Source organism: Ranitomeya variabilis, chromosome 3, assembly GCF_051348905.1.
Source record: "Ranitomeya variabilis isolate aRanVar5 chromosome 3, aRanVar5.hap1, whole genome shotgun sequence".
Lineage (NCBI taxonomy): Eukaryota > Metazoa > Chordata > Amphibia > Anura > Dendrobatidae > Ranitomeya > Ranitomeya variabilis.
Window position 1 is genome coordinate 779746494 of NC_135234.1, and position 23679 is coordinate 779770172.

Sequence of the window (23679 nt, forward strand, 5' to 3'; positions counted from 1 at the left end):
AAATGTCTGCTGGCAAATGCAAGACGTCTAGAATACAATGTGGTGGGCATTACGGAAACCTGGCTGGACGAAAGCCATGACTGGGTAATAAACGTAGAGAGGTACACTATGCTTAGAAAGGACAGGAAAGATAAAAAGGCAGAGGGGTGTGTATCTTCGTAAAATCCAAATTACAACCTGTGCTCAATGAAGACACTGGGGGGAATTACAGCAATGAAGCATCACTATGGGTAAATGTACGAGGGGACGGCAATAATGGAGTTTGCTACAAGCCTTCCAATATGGAGGAGCAGGTAGAGGATGAAATGCTGCAACAAATTAAAAAGGCAGCAAACAGTAATAGGGATCTATAATGGGAGATTTTAACTATTCAGACATTCAATGGGACATGGAATCTTCTGGTTGTGCTAAAAGCTGCGATTTCTTATCAACAGTTCAGGACAATAACCTCTCTCAGCTGGGAAATGAACCGACCAGGGGAGGTAATCTGCTGGATCTGGTCCTGTCACATAGACTATGAGAGGTAATCTGCTGGATCTGGTCCTGTCACATAGACTATGAGAGGTAATCTGCTGGATCTGGTCCTGTCACATAGACTATGAGAGGTAATCTGCTGGATCTGGTCCTGTCACATAGACTATGAGAGGTAATCTGCTGGATCTGGTCCTGTCACATAGACTATGAGAGGTAATCTGCTGGATCTGGTCCTGTCACATAGACTATGAGAGGTAATCTGCTGGATCTGGTCCTGTCACATAGACTATGAGAGGTAATCTGCTGAATCTGGTCCTGTCACATAGACTATGAGAGGTAATCTGCTGGATCTGGTCCTGTCACATAGACTACGAGAGGTAATCTGCTGGATCTGGTCCTGTCACATAGACTATGAGAGGTAATCTAGAGAAATAAGCCCAAAATGGAGGGTAAATTTCTAATTTTCTCCACCATGCTCTACACCACAGTGGGGAGAGTTTGCAGGGGAGAAATAAATCAACAGAATATACTTAGGACACTCCTAGACAACTAGATATATAGCAAGAAAGAACAATGGAGTACATGTCCATAGATAAATAAATACAACTTTATTTGAACACAAGTTCACAAAATACAAATATATATATACAGGTAAGTCAAGACAACCACAAACATATTCAAATTGAGAGAAACCGGGTAGCACAGACCAAAAACTAGTGTGGATCACAAGAGACGTCGTATACCGCCATAAAGTGCATAGTGCAAATGTACACGGGCATTAAACCAGGGGTATGGTGAGGAAATAAAGGACACTAAGTGAGCCCTGTACACAGGCTCAAAAACGTATCATAAACGTGGCAAATTCCCCTCCAAGTTCTTACCCAAATAATGGCGTCAGACAGGGATCCACACCGTTGCCCCAACGCGCGTTTCGCGTCGGCTTCGACCAGATCCAGTTTCAGATCTACAGGTCAGGGAGCATTTGGGAAGCAGTGACCATAACATGGTAAGTTTCAATGTAATTTTAAATCAAACATTCAAAATGAGAAATCCCAAAACCTGGAACTTTACGAAAGCTGATTTCAACTAATAAGGGAAGAGCATAATCATGTAGACTGGGAACATGTCATGGTAAAAGGGAATACCAACCATTAATGGGGAATATTTTAGGAAATGCTTCTAGAATCCTGCAGAAAACTTATACCCTCTGGTAATAAAATGCCCAGGAATAAAAAGAAACCATTATGGATGAATAAGACAGTATAACTTTTAATGAGACAAAAACAAAAGACATTCAAAAAATCTTGAAAGCTGAGAATACTGAAATAGCATTTGAAGAGTATAAAGATCTAAATAAGAAATGAAAAAAAAAGAAATCAAGCTGCAAAGTCATCTGCAGAGAAGCAAATCGCCAACGACATTAAAGTAAATTCCAAACATTTTTCTAAATTCATAAAAGCCAAAAAAAAAATAGATGGTATCGGCCCCTTTAAAGGCAACAATAACAAGGTAATCACAGAGGACAAAGAAAAGGCTGAGATATTAAACAGGCGCGTCTCATCCATGTTCACCAATGAACTGTCTGTTACAGGGATCACTCAAGAAGGCAAAAATCAAAGTTCACAACCTGATATAACTAGTTTAACACAAAAAGAAGTACATCTACATCTGAGCAATTTAAACAGTGACAAATCCCCTGGTCCAGACAGCATTCATCCCCGGATACTGAGGGAATTGAGCGCAATAATTGACAGACCACTGTATCTTATGTTCTTAGACTCTTGTAACGGTAGGAGGAGGCTCATGTGGTACCAATATTTAAGAAAGGTAAGGAGGTGGATCCAGGCAACTACCGTCCAGTATGTCTGACATCAGAAGTGTGACATATATGAGGGCATTATAAGAGATTAGCTGCAGAAATATATTGCTGATAATAATATAATAACTGACAACCAGCAAGGATTCATGAAGGATAAGTCTCGTTTAACTGACACGTTAAGTTTCTATGAGGAGATCTGGATGTTGGTCGTGTGGCTGAGGTTATTTACCTGGACTTCGCAAAGGCATTTCATACTGTACCACATAACAGCCTTATACTGAAGCTACAGAAGCTGGGACTGGGGGATACTATATGCAGATGGGTAAGGAATTGGCTAAGTGACCGGAAACAAAGAGTCGCCATAAATGGTACATTCTCTAAATGGGATATAGTCAGCAGTGGGGACCACAGGGATCTGTACTGGGAGCAGTGGGGACCACATGGATCTGTACTGGGAGCAGTGGGGACCGCAGGGATCTGTACTGAGAGCAGTGGGGATCATAGGGATCTATACTGGGAGCAGCGGGGACCGCAGGGATCTGTAGTGGGAGCAACGGGGACCGCAAGGATCTGTACTGAGAGCAGTGGGGACCGCAGGGATCTGTACTGGGAGCAGTGGGGACTATAGGAATCTATACTGGGAGCAGCGGGGACCGCAGGGATCTGTAGTGGGAGCAACGGGGACCACAGGGATCTGTACTGAGAGCAGTGGGGACCATAGGGATCTGTACTGGGAGCAGTGGGGACCACAGGGATCTGTAGTGGGAGCAGCAGGGACCGTAGGGATCTGTAGTGGGAGCAACGGGGACCCCAGGGATCTATACTGGGAGCAGGGGGACCGCAGGGATCTGTACTGGGAGCTGCGGGGACCACAGGGATCTGTAGTGGGAGCAACGGGGACCGCAAGGATCTGTACTGAGAGCAGTGGGGATCATAGGGATCTATACTGAGAGCAGTGGGGACCGCAGGGATCTGTAGTGGGAGCAGCAGGGACCGTAGGGATCTGTAGTGGGAGCAACGGGGACCCCAGGGATCTATACTGGGAGCAGGGGGACTGCAGGGATCTGTACTGGGAGCTGCGGGGACCACAGGGATCTGTAGTGGGAGCAACGGGGACCGCAAGGATCTGTAGTGGGAGCAACGGGGACCACAGGGATCTGTACTGAGAGCAGTAGGGATCATAGGGATCTGTACTGGGAGCAGTGGGGATAGCAGGAATCTGTAGTGGGAGCAACGGGGACCACAGGGATCTGTACTGAGAACAGTGGGGACTGTAGGGCTCTATACTGGGAGCAACGGGGACCGCAGGGATCTGTACTGAGAGCAGTGGGGACCATAGGGCTCTATACTGGGAGCAACGGGGATCGCAGGAATCTGTACCGAGAGCAGTGGGGGACTGTTGGCATCTGTACTGGGACCAATTCTTTTTAACCTCTTTATTAATGACCGTGTGGATGGATTGAGAGTAAAGTATCAGTCTTTTTCTTTGCTGATGACACCAAACTATGTAGGATATTAAAATCTGACCCCAACATTACAATATTGAAAAACGATCTGAATAAAATGTCTGATGGGCAAACACTTTTCAGAGGAGGTGTACTGTAGATAAATGTAGAGTAATCACCGAGCATGGTGTAACCCTACAGCTGCGTATATATTAGACTGGAGAATACTCAGGACCACAGGACAGGAGAAGGACCGCTGATTCTGGTCACAAGTAAGCTGAGCAGCAGCACTCAATGTCAGGCAGCAGCCGCAAAAGCAAACAAGATTTTAGGGTGTATAAAAAGAGAGAGAATCCCACGATCTCAATGTATTATTACCCCCTTTTAAATCACCGGTGAGGCCACATCTAGAATACGGGATCCAGTTTTGGGCTCCAAATTTTAAAAAGGATATTCAGAATTTAGAATCAGTTCAAAGACGGGTGTCATGCCCTCAGCTGCAGGCCGGGTCTCTCATGGACAGGGAGACTGGTGCCTATCACACAGCTCCACTGGTACTGCTCACTCTGTCCGTGGCTCCAGACGATCGGTGGCTCCTTTCTCTGCTAGGAACCTGCATCCCCTTGACAGGTCTGGAAATGCTCTTCAGAGGCGCGCCCCAGGGCACCTGTTCTCTATTAGGGCTGTCTGTGCTGATGTTCTGTGCATAAAAGGCATCCTCCCCTTAAGGGAGGTGCCTGGGCAATATGTTAATTGTTAGGATCGTTGCCTCCTGCTCAGGCCACACTCTGCTGTGCTCTACGATTGGAAGTCTGTGGCTTTGCACTATAATAATATCTCTGTCTCCACAGAATCCTCTGCTGGCAGTTCCCTATCCTGAATTCCTCTGGGAGCTATCCAGATACCACTACCGGCTGCCTCAGTCTTCCCAGAATCACACGGAACTCCCGGGTTTCTCGCCAGCATTCTACAGCCTCTGTTCTCCGGTCTGTACTGGTTGTCTCTCTGGTCCGGGATTCGCGGCATTAAGGCCTCCTGGTGCAGTGATGGGGGAATCCCTGTGTAGGGCTAAACATTGCGCGGGCTGCACTACGTGGTACAGTGTCGTGATCCAGAGGGTCCTCCCCTCAGGCACCTTCTCCCTTTCTGTTAAACTTCCTTTAATAAATATCTTTGGTTTTATGAAGCTCATTCTCCTGTCTCTTAAGTATCGGGTATACAGCTACCACTGCACCATCAGTGGTCTAATGAGTCCACTATACATCATCACTCCATGCGGGCGTAACAACATGCACCTATATTATTACACGGGATGGTGGCCTCTCCTACAATACACGGGATGGAGACCTCTCCTATAATACACGGGATGGAGGCTTCTCCCATATTACACGGGATGGAGGCTTCTCCTATATTACACAGGATGGAGGCCTCTCCTATATTACACGGGATGGAGGCTTCTCCTATATTACACGGGATGGAGACCTCTCCTACAATACACGGGATGGAGACCTCTCCTATAATACACGGGATGGAGGCTTCTCCTATAATACACAGGATGGAGGCCTCTCCTATACTACACGGGATGGAGGCTTCTCCTATATTACACGGGATGGAGGCCTCTCCTATAATACACGGGATGGAGGCCTCTCCTATAATACACGGGATGGAGGCCCCTCCTACAATACACGGGATGGAGGCCTCTCCTATAATACACGGGATGGAGGCCTCTCCTATAATACACAGGATGGTGGCCTCTCCTATTATACACGGGATGGAGGCCTCTCCTATATTACACGGGATGGAGGCCTCTCCTATATTATTACACGGGATGGAGGCCTCTCCTATAATACACGGGATGGAGGCCTCTCCTATATTATTACACGGGATGGAGGCCTCTCCTATAATACACGGGATGGAGGCCTCTCCTATATTACACGGGATGGATGCCTCTCTTATAATACACGGGATGGAGGCCTCTCTTATAATACACGGGATGGAGGCCCCTCCTATAATACATGGGATGGAGGCCTCTCCTATAATACACGGGATAGAGGCCTCTCCTATAATACACGGGATGGAGGCCTCTCCTATAATACACGGGATGGTGGCCTCTCCTATAATACACGGGATGGAGGCCTCTCCTATATTACACGGGATGGAGGCCTCTCATATAATACACGGGATGGAGGCCTCTCTTATAATACACGGGATGGAGGCCTCTCCTATAATACACGGGATGGAGGCCTCTCCTATATTGCACGAGATGGAGGCCTCTCCTATAATACACGGGATGGAGGCCTCTCCTACAATACACGGGATGGAGGCCTCTCCTATAATACACGGGATGGAGGCATCTCATATAATACACAGGATGGAGGCCTCTCCTATAATACACGGGATGGAGGCCTCTCCTATATTACACGGGATGGAGGCCTCTCCTATATAACATGGGACGGAGGCCTCTCCTATATTACACGGGATGGAGGCCTCTCCTATAATACACGGGATGGAGGCCTCTCCTATATTACACGAGATGGAGGCCTCTCCTATATTACACGGGATGGAGGCCTCTCCTATATTACAGGGGATGGAGACCTCTCCTATATTACACGGGATGGAGGCCTCTCCTATATTACACGGGATGGAGACCTCTCCTATATTACACGGGATGGACACCTCTCCTATATTACACGGGATGGAGGCCTCTCCTATAATACACGGGATGGACACCTCTCCTATATTACACGGGATGGAGGCCTCTCCTATATTACACGGGATGGACACCTCTCCTATATTACACGGGATGAAGGCCTCTCCTATATTACATGGGATGGAGACCTCTCCTATATTACACGGGATGGACACCTCTCCTATATTACACGGGATGAAGGCCTCTCCTATATTACACGGGATGGACACCTCTCCTATATTACACGGGATGGAGACCTCTCCTATATTACATGGGATGGACACCTCTCCTATATTACACGGGATGAAGGCCTCTCCTATATTACACGGGATGGAGACCTCTCCTATATTACACGGGATGGAGGCCTCTCCTATAATACACGGGATGGAGGCCTCTCCTATATTACACGGGATGGACACCTCTCCTATATTACACGGGATGGAGACCTCTCCTATATTACACGGGATGGAGGCCTCTCCTATAATACACGGGATGGAGGCCTCTCCTATATTACACGGGATGGTGACCTCTCATATGATGAAAGGTTGGAAAACTTGTGCTTGTTTAACTTAGTAAGAAGGCGCCTCAGCGGAGATCTCATTTCCATGTATAATGTATGTGCGGTCAGTACAGAGGACGGCACAGGACTTATTCCTTCCAAAGACCGTACAGAGGACCAGGGGCACTCATTACGGGTGATATAAAGGCGATTCCGACAGATAAATAGGAAAGGGTTCTTTACAGTTAGAGCAGTCAGATATAGGATGCCGACCACAAGGGGTAGTAATGGCCGACACTATAACAGCTTCTATACAAGGGCCGGATGATTTTCTTGATACACAGAACATTGGGGGTAATAATTTAGTCCCAAATGTACAATTGGTGGAGAAAGGTGGAACTTGATGGACCACGGTCTTTTGTCAACCTATTTAACTATGTAACTATAGTGGTGCAGTGACCCCCGTTACAGGTAGAGGGCGCTGTATGGTCTCCCCAGAATACGCATGGAGGCATATTGAGGCCATAGGAACACATGGCAATCGCAGGAATAACTGTGGTCATGAGTCAAAACCCGGAACTATTGTGAATGTATGTGTGTCGCAGAGGAAGACACTCTGCACTGTCTGCCTGAAGTAAGGATGTTCTGGGACCTGTAGTCCTACAAGTAAATTGAGTTGCTTAACAAGGGAGACTGACAGGGCTAGTTATGAGAGATGGGCGGGTCGAACTAGCCACACACACAACTCCCACCTATGGGAGTGGTTACAAGTATGTAATGTGACCAGGGTGTGGGTCACATGTCTCTGAGTGTGGACCTGAGTGATTCTGTGCTGGAAGGTCCTGGAAGCCTAGGTGTTGGAGGTGCTGCCTCCCTGAAGAGCATGCGGTGGGACTCTGGTACTGGTGGTGTGGGTGTTGGACGGTCCCAGCCGGGGACGCACGTCCTGAACAGCACCCGGACAGGTCACCTGTGTTGAGGACCTTGGACTGACGAGGAGTCAGCCTGTGGAGCAGGAGATCCTGGAAGGCAACCCTGGACAAGGGGATTGTAATATGCCTAAGAGAAGTTTATCTGCTACATGAACAGACTGGGGTCATGACATGTTCGTGGATGTATTGAAATGAACTTATGTGGTTTATGATGGTTAATAAACCTAAGAGACTGATTTATATGAGGAAACCGTGTCTGAGTGCTTGAATCCCGTGCCAAACGATTGTCCCCCAAGACATGTAGTAGGCGAAACGCTACACTGTGCAGATAATTGGAATGGTGCCTTAAAAATGACTATAACAAGGATCAACTTGCATCGACTCTGGAACAACAACTCTCATGACAAGGCATAGAAACTTTTTATCAGAACTTGAATGAAATAACAAGGAAATAAAGTATCTTATTAATGGAAGCAGAATAAACTCCAAAGGTTCTGGACATGGAGCCATCATGTGCCCCAGTAATAATGGATACAATTTAGCAATCACAGTAAAGGACATACGACCAAAGCAATTCCTCTATAAATTAATCAACTATGATCCTCTTCACAACCAATAACTTATAACCAATAGAGCAAATGAAGTAGCAACACGATCAAAATTATAAAACATATAAGTAGCTTCATTATAGATATTCCCAGAAAAATTCCAACAATAAATAGAAAGAAATTATATATTGTATGTGACTTTAAAGGACATGTTGTGCTTTCCCAGTGTAGAAGGATGAGTGATTTCCATAAAACATAGGAGGACTCAGCGTGCTATTAGGCTACGTTCACATTTGCGTTGTGCGCCGCAGCGTCGGCGCCGCAGCGCACAACGCAAACAAAAACGCGGCAAAACGCACGCTAAAACGCTGCGTTTTGCGCCGCATGCGTCGTTTTTGCCCGCAAGTTGGACGCAAAAAAAATGCAACTTGAAGCGTTTCTTGCGTCCAACGCTTGCGGCCATGCGGCGCAAAACGCAGCACAACGCATGTCCATGCGCCCCCATGTTAAGTATAGGGGCGCATGACGCATGCGGCGCCGCTGCGGCGCCCGACGCTGCGGCGCTGACCGCAAATGTGAACGTAGCCTTACAAGGTGACAAGTGTCCTATCCTGGAAGGAAGATTGGTGATAGCAAATACGAAGGCAGATCGGCATTTATATTACCTCTACAGCATGAAAGAACACAGGAGAGCTGCACACACATGGACACAATCACCATATCCACCGGTGGCAACAGACAACGATAAGACGACTAAAACACATGGCTGAAGCCAGCACAAATCCAAACACTACAAGGGATCAGATACTATCGAACTAAGATACAGAAGGAAGGCAGACAACAGGAGAAGATGCTCCCACTGAGTCCGTACTTCACTGTGTGCACGAGCTCAGGCAGGAGCACATCTCAGGGTTTATTGAGCGATCCTTGGGGGTCTCAGAACCAGGACCGTACTGATCTGCTAGCGATAAAAGGGACAAAAAATAATAAAATAAAATGTTGCCTTTGTTTAGTTACTCTTTAAATAAGGTGTGGAGACACAGCATTGAATTTTAATTAATCAGTTGACTATTTTTAGCAAGCCAGAAAGAATAGACTGTTATCTATATGTTGACTTTTGAATTTGTGTTTCTTTCCGATTGGTCAAGAAAACAGACTTTTGCTTGCATAAGGGTACTGTCACACAGTGCAATTTTGATCGCTACGACGGTACGATTCGTGACGTTCTAGCGATATCGTTACGATATCGCAGTGTCTGACACGCAGCAGCGATCAGGGACCCTGCTGAGAATCGTACGTCGTAGCAGATCGTTTGGAACTTTCTTTCGTCGCTGGATCTCCCGCTGTCATCGCTGGATCGGTGTGTGTGACAGCGATCCAGCGATGTGTTTGCTTGTAACCAGGGTAAACATCGGGTAACTAAGCGCAGGGCCGCGCTTAGTAACCCGATGTTTACCCTGGTTACCAGCGTAAACGTAAAAAAAAAAAACAGTACATACTCACATTCCGGTGTCTGTCCTCCGGCGACTCAGCTTCTCTGCACTGTGAGCGCCGGCCAGCCAGAAAGCGAGCACAGCGGTGACGTCACCGCTCTGCTTTCCGGCTATGGCGCTTACACAGTGCAGAGAAGCTGAGACGCCGGGGGACAGACACCGGAATGTAAGTATGTACTGTTTGGTTTTTTTACGTTTACGCTGGTAACCAGGGTAAACATCGGGTTACTAAGCGTGGCCCTGCGCTTAGTAACCCGATGTTTACCCTGGTTACCCAGGGACTTCGGCATCGCTCCAGCGCCGTGATTGCAACGTGTGACCGCAGTCTACGACGCTGGAGCGATAATCATACGACGCTGCGACGTCACGGATCGTGCCGTCGTAGCGATCAAAATGGCACTGTGTGACAGTACCCTAAGCCTGTAATATTGACATGTAAGTTGACATTTGATATAACATTGTGCTCTTATCCTTGATGACTAGTGATGTTTACTGATATGCTAAATATATATTGTCAATGCCAGATATTTTGTTGACTTTGAAAACAGAGGAGGAATAACTATGTAAATAGATTAAATAATCAAATAATGCTACTTGATCTCATCTCTATTCTTACCCTTAATGTAAATACTGAATGAAAGACACTTGTTAAATATAAAAATAGGCTACATGCCTCTCTATAGAGACACAGAGAGAAAGAGACAGTCAGAGATTCAGCCAAGACATCCAAAGGATCAGGGACAGGACAGCAGCCAAGACATCATGGCTCCATCATGATGGACACAGATTTATTAATCTAACTTCAATTTATTTTATTGGTATTTTATGTGACACCAACACAAACAATAAATTAGACAGACCCCAAAAGACTGCAGAGAAAGGTGGAAAGACAGACACCAAAAGACTGCAAGAAAGGTGGAGAGACAGACCCCAAAACACTGCAGAGAAAGGTGGGAGAGACAGACCCAAAAAGACTGCAGAGGAAGGTGGAGAGACAGACCCAAAAAGACTGCAGAGAAAGGGTGAGAGACAGACCCCAAAATACTGCAGAGAAAGGTGGGAGAGACAGACCCCAAAAGACTGCAGAGAAAGGTGGAGACAGACCCCAAAAGACTGCAGAGAAATCTGGGGAGACAGACTCCAATAGACTGCAGAGAAAGGTGGGAGACAGACCCCAAAAGACTGCAGAGAAAGGAGGAGAGACAGACCCCAAAAGACTGCAGAGAAAGGTGAAGAGACCCCAAAAGACTGCAGAGAAAGGAGGAGACAGACCCCAATAGACTGCAGAGAAAGGTGGAGAGACAGACCCCAAAAGACTGCAGAGAAAGGTGGAGAGACAGACCCCAAAAGGCTGCAGAGAAAAGAGGAGAGACAGACCCCAAAAGACTGCAGAGAAAGGAGGAGAGACAGACCCCAAAAGACTGCAGAGAAAGGAGGAGAGACAGACCCCAAAAGGCTGCAGAGAAAGGTGGAGAGACAGACCCCAAAAGACTGCAGAGAAAGGTGGAAAGACAGACACCAAAAGACTGCAGAGAAAGGAGGAGAGACAGACCCCAAAAGACTGCAGAGAAAGGTGGGAGACAGACCCCAAAAGACTGCAGAGAAAGGTGGAGAGACAGACCCCAAAAGACTGCAGATAAAGTTGGAGAGACAGACCCCAAAAGACTGCAGAGAAAGGAGGAGAGACAGACCCCAAAAGACTGGAGAGAAAGGTGGGAGAGACAGACCCCAAAAGACTGCAGAGAAAGGTGGAAGAGACAGACCCCAAAAGACTGCAGAGAAAGGAAGAGAGACAGACCCCAAAAGACTGCAGAGAATGGTGGAGAGACAGACCCCAAAAGACTGCAGAGAAAGGAGGGAGAGACAGACCCCAAAAGACTGCAGAGAAAGGTGGAGAGACAGACCCCAAAAGACTGGAGAGAAAGGTGGAGAGACAGACCCCAAAAGACTGCAGAGAATGGTGGAGAGACAGACCCCAAAAGACTGCAGAGAAAGGAGGGAGAGACAGACCCCAAAAGACTGCAGAGATAGGTGGAGAGACAGACCCCAAAAGACTGCAGAGAATGGTGGAGAGACAGACCCCAAAAGACTGGAGAGAAAGGTGGAGAGACAGACCCCAAAAGACTGCAGAGAATGGTGGAGAGACAGACCCCAAAAGACTGCAGAGAAAGGAGGGAGAGACAGACCCCAAAAGACTGCAGAGATAAGTGGAGAGACAGACCCCAAAAGACTGCAGAGAAAGGTGGGAGACACAGACCCCAAAAGACTGCAGAGAAAGGAGGAGAGACAGACCCCAAAAGACTGCAGAGAAAGGTGGGAGACAGACCCCAAAAGACTGCAGAGAAAGGAGGAGAGACTATAAAGTACTAACTCAGGGGCTGAATACAAATGCACTTCACAATTCTCAGATTTATATTTGTAGAATAATTAGTACACCCCTGCACCATTTCCTTTACATGTCACTAATACTTGTTACTTTGTATCACAGATAATCCCAATAAAAAACTTTAAGTTTCTGAGTGTAACATGAAAAAAATGTGGAAACATTCACAGGGAATTAAGACTTTTTCAAAGCCCTGTACATATTTATACAATGTAACAATGAAGGCGTCAGGTCTGTATACTGCTGCTGCACTCAGATACAATGTAACAATGAAGACGTCAGGGCTGTATACTGCTGCTGCGCTCAGATACAATGTAACAATGAAGACGTCAGGTCTGTATACTGCTGCTGCACTCAGATACAATGTAACAATGAAGACGTCAGGGCTGTATACTGCTGCTGCGCTCAGATACAATGTAACAATGAAGGCATCAGGTCTGTATACTGCTGCTGCGCTCAGATACAATGTAACAATGAAGGCATCAGGTCTGTATACTGCTGCTGCGCTCAGATACAATGTAACAATGAAGGCGTCAGGTCTGTATACGGCTGCTGCGCTCAGATACAATGTAACAATGAAGGCGTCAGGTCTGTATACTGCTGCTACGCTCAGATACAATGTAACAATGAAGGCGTCAGGGCTGTATACTGCTGCTGCGCTCAGATACAATGTAACAATGAAGGCGTCAGGTCTGTATACTGCTGCTACACTCAGATACAATGTAACAATGAAGGCGTCAGGTCTGTATACGGCTGCTACGCTCAGATACAATGTAACAATGAAGGCGTCAGGTCTGTATACTGCTGCTGCGCTCAGATACAATGTAACAATGAAGGCGTCAGGGCTGTATACGGCTGCTGCGCTCAGATACAATGTAACAATGAAGGCGTCAGGTCTGTATACTGCTGCTGCGCTCAGATGCAATGTAACAATGAAGGCGTCAGGTCTGTATACTGCTGCTGCGCTCAGATACAATGTAACAATGCAGGCGTCAGGTCTATATACGGCTGCTGCGCTCAGATACAATGTAACAATGAAGGCGTCAGGTCTGTATACTGCTGCTGCGCTCAGATACAATGTAACAATGAAGGCGTCAGGGCTGTATACTGCTGCCGCGCTCAGCTACAATGTAACAATGAAGGCGTCAGGTCTGTATACTGCTGCTGCGCTCAGATACAATGTAACAATGCAGGCGTCAGGTCTGTATACGGCTGCTGCGCTCAGATACAATCTAACAATGAAGGCGTCAGGTCTGTATACGGCTGCTGCGCTCAGATACAATGTAACAATGAAGACGTCAGGTCTGTATACAGCTGCTGCGCTCAGATACAATGTAACAATGAAGGCGTCAGGGCTGTATGCTGCTGCTGCTGTGCTCAGATACAATGTAACAATGAAGGCGTCAGGTCTGTATACTGCTGCTGCTGTGCTCAGATACAATGTAACAATGAAGGCGTCAGGGCTGTATACGGCTGCTGCGCTCAGATACAATGTAACAATGAAGGCGTCAGGTCTGTATACTGCTGCTACGCTCAGATACAATGTAACAATGAAGGCGTCAGGGCTGTATACTGCTGCTGCGCTCAGATACAATGTAACAATGAAGGCGTCAGGTCTGTATACTGCTGCTGCGCTCAGATACAATGTAACAATGAAGGCGTCAGGTCTGTATACTGCTGCTGCGCTCAGATACAATGTAACAATGCAGGCGTCAGGTCTGTATACGGCTGCTGCGCTCAGATACAATGTAACAATGAAGGCGTCAGGTCTGTATACTGCTGCTGCGCTCAGATACAATGTAACAATGAAGGCGTCAGGGCTGTATACTGCTGCTGCGCTCAGATACAATGTAACAATGAAGGCGTCAGGTCTGTATACTGCTGCTGCGCTCAGATACAATGTAACAATGCAGGCGTCAGGTCTGTATACGGCTGCTGCGCTCAGATACAATGTAACAATGAAGGCGTCAGGTCTGTATACTGCTGCTGCGCTCAGATACAATGTAACAATGAAGGCGTCAGGTCTGTATACTGCTGCTGCGCTCAGCTACAATGTAACAATGAAGGCGTCAGGTCTGTATACGGCTGCTGCGCTCAGATACAATATAACAATGAAGGCGCAGGGCTGTATACTGCTGCTGCGCTCAGATACAATGTAACAATGAAGGCGTCAGGGCTGTATACGGCTGTTGCGCTCAGATACAATGTAACAATTAAGGCGTCAGGTCTGTATACAGCTGCTGCGCTCAGATACAATGTAACAATGAAGGCGTCAGGGCTGTATACTGCTGCTGCTCTCAGATACAATGTAACAATGAAGGCGTCAGGTCTGTATACTGCTGCTGCGCTCAGATACAATGTAACAATGAAGGCGTCAGGGCTGTATACCGCTGCTGCGCTCAGATACAATGTAACAATGAAGGTGTCAGGGCTGTATACTGCTGCTGCGCTCAGATACAATGTAACAATGAAGGCGTCAGGTCTGTATACGGCTGCTGCATTCAGATACAATGTAACAATGAAGGCGTCAGGGCTGTATACTGCTGCTGCGCTCAGATACAATGTAACAATGAAGGCGTCAGGGCTGTATACTGCTGCTGCGCTCAGATACAATGTGACAATGAAGGCGTCAGGTCTGTATACTGCTGCTGCGCTCAGATACAATGTAACAATGAAGGCGTCAGGTCTGTATACTGCTGCTGCGCTCAGATACAATGTAACAATGAAGGCGTCAGGGCTGTATACTGCTGCTGCGCTCAGCTACAATGTAACAATGAAGGCGTCAGGGCTGTATACTGCTGCTGCGCTCAGATACAATGTAACAATGCAGGCGTCAGGGCTGTATACAAATGCTGCGCTCAGATACAATGTAACAATGAAGGCGTCAGGGCTGTATACTGCTGCTGCGCTCAGCTACAATGTAACAATTAAGGCGTCAGGGCTGTATACTGCTGCTGCTCTCAGATACAATGTAACAATGAAGGCGTCAGGTCTGTATACTGCTGCTGCATTCAGATACAATGTAACAATGAAGGCGTCATTTCTGTATACTGCTGCTGCGCTCAGATACAATGTAACAATGAAGGCGTCAGGGCTGTATACTGCTGCTGCGCTCAGATACAATGTAACAATGAAGGCGTCAGGGCTGTATACTGCTGCTGCGCTCAGCTACAATCTAACAATGAAGGCATCAGGGCTGTATACTGCTGCTGCGCTCAGATACAATGTAACAATGAAGGCGTCAGGTCTGTATACGGCTGCTGCGCTCAGATACAATGTAACAATGAAGGCGTCAGGTCTGTATACTGCTGCTGCGCTCAGCTACAATCTAACAATGAAGGCGTCAGGTCTGTATACTGCTGCTGCATTGAGATGCAATGTAACAATGAAGGCGTCAGGTCTGTATACTGCTGCTGCGCTCAGATACAATGTAACAATGAAGGTGTCAGGTCTGTATACGGCTGCTGCGCTCAGATACAATGTAACAATGAAGGCGTCAGGTCTGTATACTGCTGCCGCGCTCAGATACAATGTAACAATGAAGGCGTCAGGTCTGTATACGGCTGCTGCGCTCAGATACAATGTAAGAATGAAGGCGTCAGGTCTGTATACTGCTGCTGCGCTCAGATACAATGTAACAATGAAGGCGTCAGGTCTGTATACTGCTGCTGCGCTCAGCTACAATGTAACAATGAAGGCGTCAGGTCTGTATACTGCTGCTGCGCTCAGATACAATCTAACAATGAAGGCGTCAGGTCTGTATACTGCTGCTGCGCTCAGATACGAGGTAACAATGAAGGCGTCAGGGCTGTATACCGCTGCTGAGCTCAGATACAATGTAACAATGAAGGCGTCAGGGCTGTATACTGCTGCTGCGCTCAGATACAATGTAACAATGAAGGCATCGGCTGTATACCGCTGCTGCGCTCAGATACAATGTAACAATGAAGGCGTCAGGTCTGTATACTGCTGCTGCGCTCAGATACAATGTAACAATGAAGGTGTCAGGTCTGTATACTGCTGCTGCGCTCAGATACAATGTAACAATGAAGGCATCGGCTGTATACCGCTGCTGCGCTCAGATACAATGTAACAATGAAGGCGTCAGGTCTGTATATGGCTGCTGAGCTCAGATACAATGTAACAATGAAGGCGTCAGGGCTGTATACTGCTGCTGCGCTCAGATACAATGTAACAATGAAGGCGTCAGGTCTGTATACGGCTGCTGCGCTCAGATACAATGTAACAATGAAGGCGTCAGGTCTGTATACTGCTGCTGCGCTCAGATACAATGTAACAATGAAGGCGTCAGGTCTGTATACTGCTGCTGCGCTCAGCTACAATGTAACAATGAAGGCGTCAGGTCTGTATACGGCTGCTGCGCTCAGATACAATATAACAATGAAGGCGTCAGGTCTGTATACGGCTGCTGCGCTCAGATACAATGTAACAATGAAGGCGTCAGGGCTGTATACTGCTGCTGCGCTCAGATACAATGTAACAATGCAGGCGTCAGGTCTGTATACTGCTGCTGCGCTCAGCTACAATGTAACAATGAAGGCGTCAGGGCTGTATACTGCTGCTGCGCTCAGATACAATGTAACAATGAAGGCGTCAGGTCTGTATACTGCTGCTGCTCTCAGATACAATGTAACAATGAAGGCGTCAGGGCTGTATACTGCTGCTACGCGCAGATACAATGTAACAATGAAGGCGTCAGGTCTGTATACTGCTGCTGCGCTCAGCTACAATGTAACAATGAAGGCGTCAGGTCTGTATACTGCTGCTGCGCTCAGATACAATCTAACAATGAAGGCGTCAGGTCTGTATACTGCTGCTGTGCTCAGATACAATGTAACAATGAAGGCGTCAGGTCTGTATACAGCTGCTGCGCTCAGATACGAGGTAACAATGAAGGCGTCAGGGCTGTATACCGCTGCTGAGCTCAGATACAATGTAACAATGAAGGCGTCAGGGCTGTATACTGCTGCTGCGCTCAGATACAATGTAAGAATGAAGGCATCGGCTGTATACCGCTGCTGCGCTCAGATACAATGTAACAATGAAGGCGTCAGGTCTGTATACTGCTGCTGCGCTCAGATACAATGTAACAATGAAGGTGTCAGGTCTGTATACTGCTGCTGCGCTCAGATACAATGTAACAATGAAGGCATCGGCTGTATACCGCTGCTGCGCTCAGATACAATGTAACAATGAAGGCGTCAGGTCTGTATATGGCTGCTGAGCTCAGATACAATGTAACAATGAAGGCGTCAGGGCTGTATACTGCTGCTGCGCTCAGATACAATGTAACAATGAAGGCGTCAGGTCTGTATACGGCTGCTGCGCTCAGATACAATGTAACAATGAAGACGTCAGGTCTGTATACTGCTGCTGCGCTCAGATACAATGTAACAATGAAGGCGTCAGGTCTGTATACTGCTGCTGCGCTCAGATACAATGTAACAATGAAGGCGTCAGGTCTGTATACGGCTGCTGCGCTCAGATACAATGTAACAATGAAGGCGTCAGGTCTGTATACTGCTGCTGCGCTCAGATACAATCTAACAATGAAGGCGTCAGGTCTGCATACTGCTGCTGCGCTCAGATACAATGTAACAATGAAGGCGTCAGGTCTGTATACAGCTGCTGCGCTCAGATACGAGGTAACAATGAAGGCGTCAGGGCTGTATACCGCTGCTGAGCTCAGATACAATGTAACAATGAAGGCGTCAGGGCTGTATACTGCTGCTGCGCTCAGATACAATGTAAGAATGAAGGCATCGGCTGTATACCGCTGCTGCGCTCAGATACAATGTAACAATGAAGGCGTCAGGTCTGTATACTGCTGCTGCGCTCAGATACAATGTAACAATGAAGGTGTCAGGTCTGTATACTGCTGCTGCGCTCAGATACAATGTAACAATGAAGGCATCGGCTGTATACCGCTGCTGCGCTCAGATACAATGTAACAATGAAGGCGTCAGGTCTGTATATGGCTGCTGAGCTCAGATACAATGTAACAATGAAGGCGTCAGGGCTGTATACTGCTGCTGCGCTCAGATACAATGTAACAATGAAGGCGTCAGGTCTGTATACGGCTGCTGCGCTCAGATACAATGTAACAATGAAGGCGTCAGGTCTGTATACTGCTGCTGCGCTCAGATACAATGTAACAATGAAGGCGTCAGGTCTGTATACTGCTGCTGCGCTCAGCTACAATGTAACAATGAAGGCGTCAGGTCTGTATACGGCTGCTGCGCTCAGATACAATATAACAATGAAGGCGTCAGGTCTGTATACGGCTGCTGCGCTCAGATACAATGTAACAATGAAGGCGTCAGGGCTGTATACTGCTGCTGCGCTCAGATACAATGTAACAATGCAGGCGTCAGGTCTGTATACTGCTGCTGCGCTCAGCTACAATGTAACAATGAAGGCGTCAGGGCTGTATACTGCTGCTGCGCTCAGATACAATGTAACAATGAAGGCGTCAGGTCTGTATACTGCTGCTGCTCTCAGATACAATGTAACAATGAAGGCGTCAGGGCTGTATACTGCTGCTACGCGCAGATACAATGTAACAATGAAGGCGTCAGGTCTGTATACTGCTGCTGCGCTCAGATACAATGTAACAATGAAGGCGTCAGGTCTGTATACTGCTGCTGCGCTCAGATACAATGTAACAATGAAGGCGTCAGGTCTGTATACGGCTGCTGCATTCAGATACAATGTAACAATGAAGGTGTCAGGTCTGTATACTGCTGCTGCGCTCAGATACAATGTAACAATGCAGGCGTCAGGGCTGTATACTGCTGCTGCGCTCAGATACAATGTAACAATGAAGGCGTCAGGTCTGTATACTGCTGCTGCGCTCAGATACAATGTAACAATGAAGGCGTCAGGTCTGTATACTGCTGCTGTGTTCAGATACAATGTAACAATGAAGGCGTCAGGTCTGTATACTGCTGCTGCGCTCAGATACAATGTATCAGTCAGACCTGGTGACACTGAAGCTGCCGGACCCTGCGAGGTATAACAGGGCATCATCCCCGGAGCCGACGTCTCCCCGATAACTCACCCCAATATCCATATAATGTTCCCAGGAGTGTAATCCCCCCCGTCACAGGTCAGGCAGGTACCCCAGTAATATGGCCGCCCCCTCCCATAGTCACCTATACAATGGGCGCCTGTACTCACCGCTGTGCTATCTGCACACAGTATGGAGGAGAGATGCCGGAGACCTGCAGAGGATATATATATACAGAGTCGGGGATCCCTGGAGAGATGCCAGGGAAAGAAGAAAATGTAACATGTCTACAAACAAGGATTTACCAGACGCAGCAGCAACCGAGGAGTCGCAGGCACCGAACACGCGGGGATTGCAGAACTCCAGGGGCCCAGAGTCAGACAGCAGAGATATGGCACCAGCACCATCCACTGACCACTCCGCACAGCGAGATGGAAAACACCAAATACTGGATCCAGGGTACCAAACTACCAGACTCAGGGCCCCAAGTAACTGAAGATATGTAAAGGGATCTAAGGACTGGTACTCACCCCTACCCCTTTTAAGAACAGACATGGTTCTTATTGTACTCTTGATATATGGTAATTGCTGTTATGTCCTATATGCTGCTATGTACATATGTTTATATATTGTCTTTCTTGTATATGTGTTAGGTCTTTCAATTTGCTAAATGTATATATTTGCTATTTGGTGTTCCTGTTAAATCGGGAAAGCGTAGTACTGAAGTTTGCCCACTAAATGGAGTACCTTAGAATAGTGTCCATAGTACTAGATAGGAGTTCCACATAGTTAAGAACTAGTTAATGTAGGAGGGGTCAGCAGCAGCTAAGAGAGGGAGCACTTCCTCATTCGAGCCAGAAGGTCCAGGGTGCCCAGACAGTCCACACAGGCTTAAGTGCCCGGGATGATAGCAGCGACCACACAGTGTTCACTAATGGAGAAGCCCAGCCATCCACAGCATCGGGCCTGATCAGCAGAAGGCCAGTACAGAAGCAAGCAAGGAGACTAAAGACAGAAACAGTGACAAGACAGGGATGCAGGTAGCTCCAGTATGTGGCAGCTTAAAGCATGGGCAGATGCCCTCAGAACTGGAGCGAAACAGCAGAGGGAAATCTCAGATGCAGTGAGCTTGGACCAGGAGTGCGCTTGGTAATCACAAAGTACAGTACAGATGGGCAGTTCACTTGCCAAGTGGCCACTAACTTCGGAGGCTGATAATTTCCTGTCTGGTGTAAAACAGACTAAGGAATGTCTATCCATAGCAGAGCTGAATTGGGAGGATGCTGAGGAACCGTGCAGTACGGTTCGACCCAGGTATGTGCTGTCTGACAGAGAGGAAAGTGCAGGGAAAGAGGAAGAAATGTGCAATGTGAAAACTGCTGTAAATGCTGTGAAGAATGTGGATGTGCTGCGTAGAGAAACTAGTAAAGTTGTTATTTGAGAGTTGAAAAGGACTGTGTCTCAATCTGTACAAAACCGTTTAAATGGAGCCTCCCAGATAATGGGCCCAAAATGGTATTTTTGCCTCCTAAAGGCACAAAGCAGGTTCTGGTTATTATCAATACTGACTGTGAATGTAGGTCCGGAGGCCTAATAATCGGTGCATGAGATTTCACTGAGAGACAAAACGTGAAGAATTTAATGAAAATTGTCAAAATGATTGTGGTCCTGAAAGTTTTTCAGAATTCTTCCATATAGAAATAATCCTAGAACCTGATAGAGAGAACACAGGCGCCCGGGACATCATGTGAGAAAGGAGCTTGTAGAGGTTTTCAGGAATGGGTTTTCCTGTTTGTCTGAATGGACTCAATGAAGTGTTTGCTTGAGGCAGAGAGCGAGGAGCTGAGGGAGGTGGTGATGTCCTGTCATGGCCTGGATTGTGACCGGACCCAGCAAGAAGAGACAGCAGCTCATCAGTCCAGATGAGTGTGAGAATGTGACTCTACAACCAGCTGTGGTCTGCATCCACGAGACCGTGCAGAGAAAGGTCCTCTGCAACTGACACAGGATGGAGGAAAACCAGCGCCTAGAGAACCTCTGTCTGTCAATCACTCTGCCTGTCCGGCCTCGCTGTCCTGGACAATAGACTGTCCTAGAAGGACTCACAGACAAAATACACTGCTGAAAATGAGGATACGATTATAGACGAGTGCACTGAGCATGTGACGGCTGAAAGCACAAATCTCCAGGTCACCATCTTCCTCTAGCAGTGACGTAGCTGGGCAATAAAATACAAAGGCATATAGAAGAAAAAGTGCAAAAGAACAATACTAAATCATACGGGCAACATGTCCAACATAGCAAATACAGCCTCACTGGCAAAAGGGTGGTTCGAGCCCACCTTCACTGCCTTACACAGTTGTACCTAAAAAGCCGATAACAAAGTACCCAAAACACACCACTAAAAAAGTCAAATAAATATTGTAATTTTTATTAAAGATTCAATACATGTAATAGCAAAAACATGAATCAAAAAATGAAGACATGAATTATGTATGAGGAAACAATCAAAAAAGGAAAGTACTCAAGTACAATGAGTGGTGGAGTGGAACAGTAACAGACTATAGGGTAGCAAGGTAATGATACTGTAACAAGGTGGCACGGGGTGGTAGTCGTGGACGAGTCCACTACAGCAAAGTCAGTCCACACTCCGGCCCCTTGCACATAAAATGTCAGTTTCAATCCCAGCCCCGGGTCACAGTGGGTTACCTCAGTCCTGCAGTTGTTCTCCACAATGGCACAATGTCCTCCGGATGAACCACGTTTCACACTGTATAGGGCCCGATAGTGGCAACTTGTATATTAATAATACAGGTGTAGAAATGAACAAAAGATGAGTGATTCCTATTCTGTCCCTAGACACAGCAACGGCTGCAGCAGCAAAGTCCATGACTCAGCAAGCGCTCCAGAGCCAAAGTCTCTGGTGGGGCACCAACACAGTCCTTGTGCCCTGTTCCACTGCCTGGCAGTCCTTGGCAGCTGAAAGTCCCCAGCCGGAGATTCCTTCTGTCCCACATGGGGATCCACATATACTCCAAACGGGAGTCCTCACTGTTCCAGACGGGAACACACTTATGCCCCAGATGGGGGTCACTTCTGTCCCAGACGGTGACACACCTGTGCCCCAGACAAGGGCTCCTTCTGTCCCAGATGGGGACGCACATATGCCCCAGATGGGTGGGAGTCAGAACAGTGTTGTATGTATGTGTTACCTGCTAAAGGGATCCCTCTCACCTCCAGGCATGGCATCACCCTCCCAGTGAGGAAGGCAATACCACTGTAACAACCGGCTTCCTGGGGTGTTGCATAACGCAGACCATAACAGTCAATAGAACAGCCATAAAACAACCAAAAGGTATAAGAAATTTATAACTTACCCATAGTGTTATGTTAGACGACCGTCCAAGGTACCACAGATGCCCCGACGCGCGTTTCACGGATGTGCTTTATCAGGGGGAGTGTGTCTCATCTTACCTCGTCTGATCTTTTATATCATGTGGCCAGAAAAAACAGTGAATCCTGTGCTGTCATATCACCACCGTCCCCGGGCCCCAGCTGCATTGTATTCGGGCATTCAGCTGCGGTGGGTGTGGAGGAAATGCCTCCGTGACATCGTTTACAGTTACACATTCCGGTAGTTGAAAGATGCCTTTGGCAATGCAAGGACATCAGGTGTGAGGTGTGGTGCGCATGCAGGTCTCCATTTTCAAGAAGTACAATGTCCGCGACCATTTTGGGAAGTATATATTTGCAACCAGCAAAGACATGAGGCGCGGTGTGGTGCACATGCATGATCAGTTCAGCATTTTTCAGAAGTACAATGTCTGCGGCGATTTTGGAGTGGATATACTGTATTTATTGCCAGCGTGCTGTCAAGGTGGGAAAACGGAGGAAACAGATACATAGGTAGCAAGAGCCCATGGAATGGGGGATAAATACATATGAAAGCTACCTTATATAAAAAGAGGGAGACAGAAAGGGGATAAGTAAAAGAGACATCACCAATATAAAGTGCGGGTGCTAGTAAAGTGCAAACAAATTGGGAATAAAATAGTTATCCACTAGACAAGAGTAATTACATTGACCACTAAACACGAAAATGTCAGTAAGAAGTATGTATAAGTAAAACATACAATTCAACAATAATAAAGTGCACAGTGCAAGTCCTCTCCGCCACTGGAAGCAGAGAAGGAAAGTTCTACCTGTAGCATGGGTTGGGAAGGGTGAACAACCATTAATCAGTGTTCCCCAAAATGCGTATACGGGAGGGACATAGGAAAGGCAGCAGGACATAAAGTTAGCCATGTGTGCCAGACTTCCAACAGGCAAGACTTCCCTGTTCCAGGAGGATGACTCTCCATCTTCTC

At 47.2% G+C, this 23679-nt stretch overlaps 1 protein-coding gene across 1 annotated transcript in view; it reads right to left on the minus strand.

Annotated features, from left to right (window-relative positions):
- Window positions 1–22844, minus strand: part of LOC143817492 (olfactory receptor 52A1-like) — a 165878-nt gene extending 143034 nt beyond the window's left edge. The window contains exon 1 of the mRNA XM_077298955.1: window positions 22690–22844. The gene's annotated coding sequence lies outside the window, so the exon portion shown is untranslated. The remainder of the gene's footprint in view (window positions 1–22689) is intronic.
- Between the last annotated feature and the right edge of the window lie 835 nt (window positions 22845–23679).